Source organism: Podarcis muralis, chromosome 9, assembly GCF_964188315.1.
Source record: "Podarcis muralis chromosome 9, rPodMur119.hap1.1, whole genome shotgun sequence".
In the NCBI taxonomy this organism is placed as follows: domain Eukaryota; kingdom Metazoa; phylum Chordata; class Lepidosauria; order Squamata; family Lacertidae; genus Podarcis; species Podarcis muralis.
The window spans coordinates 16,471,362-16,481,233 of record NC_135663.1 but is presented as its reverse complement, the minus strand read 5'-3'; the positions used below and the strand labels follow the sequence as shown (position 1 = coordinate 16,481,233).

At 47.9% G+C, this 9,872-nt stretch overlaps 1 protein-coding gene across 1 annotated transcript in view; it reads left to right on the top strand.

Annotated features, from left to right (window-relative positions):
- The first annotated feature begins 2,198 nt into the window (after positions 1–2,198).
- The window catches only part of GPRIN3 (GPRIN family member 3), a 40,268-nt gene continuing 32,594 nt past the window's right edge, over positions 2,199–9,872 (top strand). Inside the window, exon 1 of the mRNA XM_028743822.2 lies at positions 2,199–2,861. The gene's annotated coding sequence lies outside the window, so the exon portion shown is untranslated. The remainder of the gene's footprint in view (positions 2,862–9,872) is intronic.

The following is a 9,872-nucleotide window of genomic DNA, read 5'->3' as shown; positions in this document are numbered from 1 at the left end:
GATGCCATCGCACACCGATGACACCACATGCGCAGGCCTGCTCAGAAATTGCCACTGGTTCAGAATTTGGTGACTGGTACCAGCTGAGAAAATGAGACCAATTGTGAAGGAGCTACACTAAGTTACTGGTGACTTTGTGGGCTCAATTCAAAGTTCTGCTGTTGCCCTTTTGATCCCTGTAATATCCGGGTGAAGGCTGAAGGGAAAGCCTGCTAAAATGTGTTCCCTGCCCTCCTGAATGTCTTCTTCTTCTTCTTCTTCTTCTTCTTCTTCTTCTTCTTCTTCTCCTCCTCCTCCTCCTCCTCCTCCTCCTCCTCCTTCTTCTTGGAAGGCCTTGCTTAGTGTTCTCTCACCATAGGAATATCAAGCTTGGTGAATAGATGCAGTTCTTGGGCGTGTTCTGCACGTGCAATGGAATGAGGTGGCAGAGCAGACTGTACCACTTGAGATTGTAGGTTGTGATGGGTGGCTACCACTTTTTAAAAGCTTTCCCACAGATGAAGCTTAGTTTCAGAAGCAAACAGGTGGAGGTCATAGAAGGCTGTACCCTGCCCTTGGCCCATGGTCTGACAGTTCTCTACAGTGGTACCTCGGGTTACAGATGCTTCAGGTTACAGACGCTTCAGGTTATAGAGTCCGCTACAAAAATAGTACCTCGGGTTAAGAACTTTGCTTCAGGATAAGAACAGAAATCACACGACGGCGGTGCGTCGGCAGTGGGAAGCCCCATTAGCTAAAGTGGTGTCTCAGGTTAAGATCAGTTTCAGGTTAAGAACGGACCTCCAGAACGAATTAAGTTTTTAACCCGAGGTACCACTCGAGGTTACCAGCATGAGTTTGACCAAACTGTGGGAGGTAGTGGAGGACAGAGGTGCCTGGCGTGCTCTGGTCCATGGGGTCACGAAGAGTCGGACACGACTAAACGACTAAACAACAACAACCACTGTACTTGCAAAGAGGCATTATGTCGTTTTTACGGAGAGGAATATTCCCTTGACCTCACAGGTGGCTGAAGGGCGACCTTCTTGCAATGGCACAACACCAGAGGTGCAAGAGGTGTAGGGATGTTGCAGATTTCTGTCAGAAATGGAAACAGGAGTGGAAATTGCCACAATTCACATATTCGCCCAAGGTCAGGAACAGAAATTGCACAAGCAAATCCAAACGGTCATCGCTAGTGTTTCTAGGTCTTTCTTCCACATACCCTTTTGCTTCTTATTCATTATTATCAATAGTGAGTTATTACAAGCCTTTATCTGTGCAAGTGAAGTACCATGTATATTGATAGTGTCATATAATTCGTGTTAAGCATCTATCTTTTATGATTTTACATTTGTCTCCACAGAAAGCTGGTCTACTTCCCCACCACAAGACACCCCAGCATTTCATCAGTAGAATGCTTGCCATGGTCCCTTCACACACACCCCTTCAATAAAATATTTGAGGGAACTGCCCCCCCACCCCAAGTTGATGGGCACTGCCATTCAAATGCTGTGGGTGCACTGCATCAGGTGATTTGATTGTGCAGGGTGGGGTTTACCCCCACCCCCAAATTTATTTGATCTGGCACCCCTGATTGATAGAACAGAGAGGCTTCAGCCTTCTGCAATATTTAACACCAAAAACGAACAGGCCATTAACACCAGGTTTCCTGTCTGCTGGAAGCTGTCTGCACTGAGCCATCTACACTGGTACCTCGGGTTAAGAACTTAATTTGTTCTGGAGGGCTGTTCTTAACCTGAAACTGTTCTTAACCTGAAGCACCACTTTAGCTAATGGGGCCTCCTGCTGCCGCTGCTGCACGATTTCTGTTCTCATCCTGAAGCAAAATTATTAACCCAAGGTAATATTTCTGGGTTAGCAGAGTCTGTAACCTGAAGTGTCTGTAACCTGAAGCGTATGTAACCCGAGGTACCACTGTACTCTGAACTGGGGGCGCTGGCTCTGGGTATGTAGCAAGGTGTGAGTGTGGTGGGGTGGATAACACTCTGCACATGGGCAGGAGCACTCTCCACGTTTCCATCGCTGCCGATCTTTGGCGTCCAAGAGAGTTTACAACTGAGCTGCGTCCCCAAAGTGGGAACGAAGAGAAGGGCGATGCTGGATGGCACTTGGCGGGGAGGAACGAAAATCTGGCCCCAGACGGGCGGAAACTTCAGCTGCTGTGTCTTCCTCTCTCCTGCAGCAGGAAGCTCTTTGAGAAATGCGTCGGGCGGAGAGGCAACCGGGGCGAGAGGCCTTCCTGCTCCGCCTCCCGGGGCTGCTCTGAATGCCCCGATTCCTTGCCGGCACAGCCAGCAACGCGCGCCTGTGACGCGCCGACGCGGGCGCGCGGCTCCCTCTCGCCTTCCCACCTCGCGGGCCACCTTGGAGGAGCGGCTGCTCCGAAGGCAGTCACGGGCACAGCCGCTCCGGGAGCCGCCGGCAGCGGAAGCAGCCGCCTCCCCGTCCGCCCGGCCAAGACTAGAAACGCCCCCCCAGGAGGCACCTGCGCCGCCCTCTGCAACAGCGCCAAATGCGCGCCGGGAGGAGCCGGAGCCACCCAAGCAGCCGCGGCGTTCCCGGCTTTGCCTCCCCTTTCGACTTGTGGCTCCTTCTCCCCACGGTGGGTTTTCCCTCAAAATCCGAGCCTTCGTAGACGAGGCTTTCCGGGTTTCTCCCGCGTTGAGATCCATCCTGGCAGCTTGGGCGCCTGGATCCCGACCTGGAGGGTTCTTTCCGTCTGCGTTTTTACGCGCCAGGCTGCGAGCGGGGAAAGCTGCTCGGTTGCTGCTCCGATGAGGAATTTCTCTGCAAGGTCATCTTTCCTGGCTGCCGGTGCTGCTGCGGCGGCCGCTGCTGCTTCCCCCTGGCTGCGGAAGGTAAGCGGAGGCTCGGGGAGTTGCGCTTGCGTTGGGGCAATGCAGGTTGCAGGCGGCGGCCGGTGAGGATCCTGATAAAAACCCTGCCGCGTCTCAAATGTATGTTGACTAGATTACTCCTAGGCGCGCGCGTAACTGGGGAGTAATTCATTCTTCCAAGGAAACGTGCCGAAAAGCGCATGGCCACCGCCATAAGCACGGCGGAATTGGCATCGGCTTAGGATCGCGCTGCACCTAATGGAAGAAATGGCATCCAAACCCCTTCCTCGCAGTCTTGTTTTCATCGTTTCTCTCCCCTTCTAAATATGTAAATAGTATTATTATAGAAGTCCCTCTTTGATAGGAAGAAACCACATACTACTAATAGGTGAACTTTGCAGAGAAGTTCAGTTGCCCTGGCCGTGGTTGCATTCATTTCAGGCACATTCAACCCTAATATCTTCTTTGCAGATATGTAGTTTTTACTGGCCCTTGTAGGGAGAAACCAAGAAAAAAAAGTTGCACGTGTGTTTTTGGTATGGGGGTGATGGGCAAATATGTTTATTTTAAAAGGAGGTCAGTCCTCTCCTTTTGCATGCACCAAAAATTAAATCAGGTCAATGGCCAACTTAAATTATGATATTATTAGTTACATCCCATAAAAGCTTTGATGCCTTTAGGATTGCTGTTCTCCCCTAGAAAGGAATTGGAAGAGACATCCTATGAGAATTGCCTTGGGGAAGAGGGAACAAACGAAGGGGACTGGATTGAAGCCCAGATGCGTGACATGTGTACTAACTGTTTACGAGCTGCTTTGATGGCTGGATAATTTATTACGAAAATAAAGCACTTGAGGGAACTTTTCCCAGACGCAAGGTCAGGGCGAGAGGCCCTGGTGCTTTCAAGAGGCCAGCTGCTTCCTAGGCTACTTTTGCACAAACGATCCTTCCAGGCGACGTAAAGATCTCAATCCTTTTTAACTACGATTCTGATCTTGCCGGAAGTCAAGGTAAATTGAGGCCTGCACCAACCCAGGTGTTCTCCAGAGCACATACACCATCGTTCTGCTTTGCCTGTTTAAAAGTGTATGTGCGAGAGTCTGTAAGCACAAAACAGGGGAGAGATTCTAACTCATACGCAGCTTTACCTTGGGAATGCATGTAGTCTCAAGAACAGCAATCATCTTCCATATACACCCTTTGTAAAATTGGCAGTAAAAACCACCACTTTCTAGAGCAGACCTTAGCAATTGCACCACCATAGCCATTTTGGAGACCGGACGAAAAGGGACACCCTCATTTGTCGTTGCTCAGAATGAATGGAGGAGAGGGTTAAGGGAAGATGCAAAGTTTTGCTTCTTTACCTTCAAACAAACACATTGAGTTTCTTCTTCCTGTTTCCAAGTGGTGGCTTGTCTGTAACAAAAGCTGAACAACAGACTAGGTAATATACACATGTCCCAAGAAGGGCATTTTAACTCTTGGTTTATTGACTTAATTATATTTCATTTGACGGAGGTGTTTTTCAATACTGCCTTCAGAGGGCTTTTAAAAGATAAGGTAGGGAGGAGAACTGCCAACAAACAGATGTATTAATTTTTTATAATAATAAAAAAATGGGTTCACAATATGTCCACTTCAGAGGCTTTTTGTCGACAAATGGTTAACAATATCTGGACAGAGTCCAGAAGGTTCTCTTTGGCATGCGGTTTGTTGAGATGAATGGGAGCTGCAGAGGAATGTGTGAAGCAGAACTTCCCTCCAGATCCTGCCCTCTATCACACTGCTGCAGTGTGTTCGGATTGTGCAGGGTGCCCCCTCCCTACTCAATCCAGTAGATAGAAGAGTCATTGCCATAGCAACACCACTGTCACAGCACCGAAATACTTCCTCAGTACAGGTGATGGGGAAAACAAGACAACAACACAACACAAGCCTTGTGGCATCTTCCGTTAATTCACACGTGCTGTTTGGGTGGCTCCTGCTGCCACTGATTGTTGTTGGGGGGCATTGCGGATGGAGAGTGGGGTATTTATATTTGTGCCAAAAAATTGCATCCCCCGCATTTTCTGTTTCCCCTGCCAGCCTGCATGTATCCTGGTACTCTTCCCCTGCCCCCTCCATTTTTCATTCATTGATTTTCAGGTGGCTCTGCAATGCTTAGCCATGATCGTCAGCCCCCTCAGCATTGGCCAGGCTGGCTGGGGCTGATGGGAGCTGTAGTCCAGAGACAGCTGGATGGACACCATGTTGGCTTCCCCTGAAAGTCCACAGGAATGTGGCTGGGTCATAGGAAGAAGGCCTAAGCAGGGTGCAAGGGTATATGACTAGCCTGTGTGAGGTGGCTGCCTTGTTGTGCTCACTGTCCCAACAGGGTTGCCAGGAGAACAGACAGATATTCTTCTGGTGCTTTTGCTGAAAGAAAGGGGAGCACAGGAAGATATACAATACAGTCATACCTCATGTTACGTCCGCTTCATGTTACGTTCTTTCAGCTTACGTCCCGCGGCGACCCGGAAGTACCGGAAAGGGTTACTTCCGGGTTTCGCCGCTCGCACATGCGCAGAAGCGCAAAATAACATCGCACACATGTGCAGAAGTGGCAAATTGCAACCCGTTTGTACGCAGACATGCTGTTGCAGGTTGCGCTCTTTTTATGTTGCGAACGGGCCTCCGGAATGGATCCTGTTCGCAACCAGAGGTACCACTGTACAGTGGTACCTCTGTTTACGAACTTAATCCGTTCTTGCAGTCCATTCTTAAACCAAATCCGTTCTTAAACCGAGTCGCGCTTTCCCTCATGAGGCCTCCCACTGCCGGTGCCCTTCCACCGTTTGGCTTCTGTTTGTAGACCGAGGTAAAGTTCGCAAACCGGAACACTACTTCTGGTTTTGCGGAGTTCGTAAACTGAATAGTTCATAAACAGGACTGTTCTTCAACCGAGGTACCACCGTATAGGCCATATTGTCTACCTTGCTCAGTGTTGTCAATTCTCAGCAGCAATGGTTCTCCTACAGTCTGGGACCCTTTTACAGGCTGCCAAACTGAGAGGGTGCCTTCCTGCCACCTTCCCAAAGCTTAGTAAGTGCTTGCTTCAGGAAGGATGCGTGAGGGCTCTGACAGGGTTCTTCCCAAAGCCTGGTTTGCTCTTGCCCAGCTTTGGGAAGGAGATGGGAGGGCTCCAGAACCCTGCCAGAGCATCGTGGCTTCTTCCCAAAGCCCGGCACCATGTTACCAAGGTCTGCCCCTGCCGGGGTCTTCTTTATGCGAAGCAGGTGCTCTGCCACTGAGTGATTTTTCTGTCCCAGGGAAGCCCTGCTATTAGAGAGGCAGCTGTCTCAGGCGGCAGATGCAGAGGGGCAGGTAAGGGACACCGCTGTATGTGCTCTGTGCTCCCCAGAGGTATCCTGCTGACCTTGGGTGCCACAACTGCATTTCCAGCGTTGAACCAAACATTAGCTGCCAGTCTGGTTTGCTTCTGTACATGTAAAGGTGACATCTTGTCCTGTGCCTTGGGCAGCAAAATGTCTTGGGCTGGTCCGGGTCCTTCCCCAAAGAACTGTTCCCGTTGGTTCCTTGTGCATACCAGGACTCTTTAGGCAAGCATATAATATTGTGGTTTCTTCTCTCTTCCGGCTGATAACAAGTCCTCTGAAAGATTTAAAAAATTGTATTTTTTGAGTTTGCTGTTCAGCTGTGATTCATTGGACAAGAATTATTATTATTTATTAAATTTGTATACCGCCCTATACCCATAGATCTCAGGGTGGTTCACAATTGGACAGGCAGTACCTATCCCCAGACTGCAAACTATAAGCTATAATGCATGTCCTTCCAGGTATGTCCCAGAAAGAGGCTGGTGGGCCTGGGAAAGTTGAAGGGAAGATGGCGACCCTTTCCCCTTAACTTACTTTTATAGCTTTAGGCAACCTGAAATTACAGCAATACTCACGATGTTGGAAAGCAAGACAGGCAAGACTATCTCAGACCCTCTCTCTGCAGAGAAGCAAAATAACTAGAATTAGAAAGAAAAGAGCAAACTCCCTGCTTCCTCTGTTCCCTTCACTTTTCCAGATTTTGTAGAAGGCAAAGGAAATGGCCTGGTAGTCACCTAATTCTGTAAGAATGCTGAAGGGTGTTGGGAGGAGAGAGCGGGGTTCAAACACCTACTGGGCCTAAAACCAGCTAGGTGACTTCGGGCCGATAACTCATTTTCACCTTAACCCTCAATTTCACAGGGAAACTGGGTGTTAGGGAGAAGGGTTCTAGTCAATGGAATTTGAGTCACTTCTCCAATTTCAACAAAGTGATTTGCGTTCAATAAAAAGCCCAGCCTTTCTTTTGATCTCTTCTTTTGCATGTGTACAGATCCTTCTTCATCCATTTCAGGGAGCATTTGAGCATGTGAAATAATATCAGGGATGGGTGGATTTGGAAGTTTTGGTTTCGCTCTGTGTTTTGCATTTTTTCCCCAATCCTAGGTCATTCCCTGCATTTCCAGTCAATTTGCACATTAAAGGCCTCATGAAAATTCACCAGTGAATGTCTCCAAAAACTTTTCCACTCATGCAATGCGTTTTTTGCACGTAATTTTCTCAAATATGTGCATTCTAATGCACATTTTACCCTAGTATGTGCATTTCTATACACGTTAGTCAGCTGGAGAACCGCACTGCAACATTCCAGGAAGTAAGAATATTGATGTATGGCTGTGTTTCGGTTGGTGTGATGTTTCAGAAGGTGCAAACTTGGTATGTTTGCCTTTAAACTTGAACTGGAACAATTTCCCTCCCCATCCTTACATAAACGCACCAGACCTGAACTGATACAATCCAGTTTGCATAGGCTTTCCCAAATTTGGGCCTCCAGCTGTTGTTAGAATACAACTCCCATCATCCCTAGCTAGCAGTGGTCAGGGATTGTGGGAGTTGTAGTCCAAAAACAGCTGAAGACCCAAGTTTGGTATAGAGATGGATTGTTAGTGATTTATACAGATGTTCTCAATTGTCCCATATGGTGATGATGGGTCCATGCCAAATTGAGGGGGTTGTGCAGGGTACAGACACGTTCCTATTGTTCTAGAATAGAAACAGGGAAGATGGGAGCTGTCATACAGCAACATTTGGAAGGCCACAGATTCCCCAGTGCTGTCCTGGAACATTGTTGCATGTTGGAGCAGAGACATGCTGCCCCCGAAGGTCCTCAGACAAGGACTAATTCTCCAGGACTGAATTGGCACCTGAGCTGAGCAGATCCTTGCAGATTTTGGCATGCAGTGGGTCCATCTGGAGCCCCTGGCCACGCGCTTCACCTGCTTGCAATGCAACTTGCTCTCAGCGGCTCTCTCTAAGTGAGACTGACTTGCCAGATGGCTGCCCAGAGGAAGTGCAGCCACTTTACTGGGTGCTGAGTCTTGCCCAGATTTGCTGAGTCTACGTTGTGAAGGAAGGCTGGTTTTGTGGTTGCATTAATTGGCTGGAAACCAGGTGGGAATCTGCTACCAGAGCAGCGACTGGTGGCTGATGGCTAAAGAGCAAATAAGCACAAGAGGATTGGGAAAGAAATGGTGAGCCTTAGCTGTGTTTGGACAGAAATGTAGACAAGTATCAATGGTAACACAAGGCAGATGAAAGGGAAAGTTGCCACGACACTGTTGCATTGTATTACTCATTTTGATGAATGATTTGTGGTATTTTCTGATCTTTTGAATTACTATGATTTTATTGAATTGCATGAATCGTTTTGATGAATTTGTTGTCATTTGCTTTATTTATGTGCCATTGTGTTTGATAGTACAACGATTGCAGTATTTGGTTGTTTTTTTAGGGGACGCGGGTGGCACTGTGGTCTAAACCACTGAGCCTCTTGGGCTTGCTGATCAGAAGTTTGGCAGTTTGAATCCCATGATGGAGTGAGCTCCTGTTGCTCTGTCCCAGCTCCTGCCAATCTAGCAGTTCGAAAGCACACCAGTGCAAGTAGATAAATAGGTACTGCTCCGGCGGGAAGCTAAACGGCGTTTCCGTGCGCTCTGGTTTCTGTCACGGTGTCCCATTGCATCAGAAGCGGGTTAGTCCTGCTGGCCACATGACCCAGAAAGCTGTCTGCAGACAAACACCTGCTCCCTCAGCCTGAAAGCAAGATGAGCGTCGCAACCCCATAGTCGCCTTTGACTGGACTTAACCATCCAGGGGTTGTTTACTCAGAAATAAAGTCCTGTTGAGCCCGGTGGGTTTTACTCATAGAGAAGTGGGTATCTGATTGCAGTCTAACTTAATCATGTGTACCCGAAATAATGCAGATTCTTTCCCTGTTTACCACTGAATTCACCTCCCTCCTCTTCTTCCCCACCCCCATGCAGTGAATTATATAGATTGTAAGTTCCTTGAGGCAGGGACCTGTCCTCTTGTACTTTGTAAAGCATCGTGCCCGTCGATGATACTCTAGAAATTATAATAATAGCTTAGTAATTGTAATTAATTGGCAACTAGAACTTGGACGAATCATAAGCTTCCCTAGGCAGACATCCAGCTTTGACTTGAAGGCCAGTTGACACAGTAGATGTTTCAGGCGTACTCTTAAATATTTGGAGTACTAATGAAACAAACACAGATCTGTCTTCCCCCAGAAGGATCTGAATAGTTTCATTTTAAGATTGTTTCTTTATTATTATTATTATTTTCCTCCCTGCTTTCTCAATAACAGCCAAACGTCAACACATTTTGGAACACTGCAGCTTCCTGGAACGGTTTGTGCTTTCTCTGCAGTGTCCCTTGATTTTTTTTTGAAACACTGAGCTGGCAAGAGACCTCCCAACCTGCAGAGGTGAGGTTATTATCATTACCATTATTATTAAATTTCTAAACCGGCCTTCATCCAAGGGCCACAGGGCAGCTTACGATACAAAAACACAAGAACACATAAGGTTGAGCTGCCATAGGTCTGCAGCTCCTGAGTTTTAAAAGATTCCTAGCAAAGGGAGGCACTACCCCCTTCCCCTACATTTTTGAGCCGTTGTCTAATTAGCCCTGTTTAA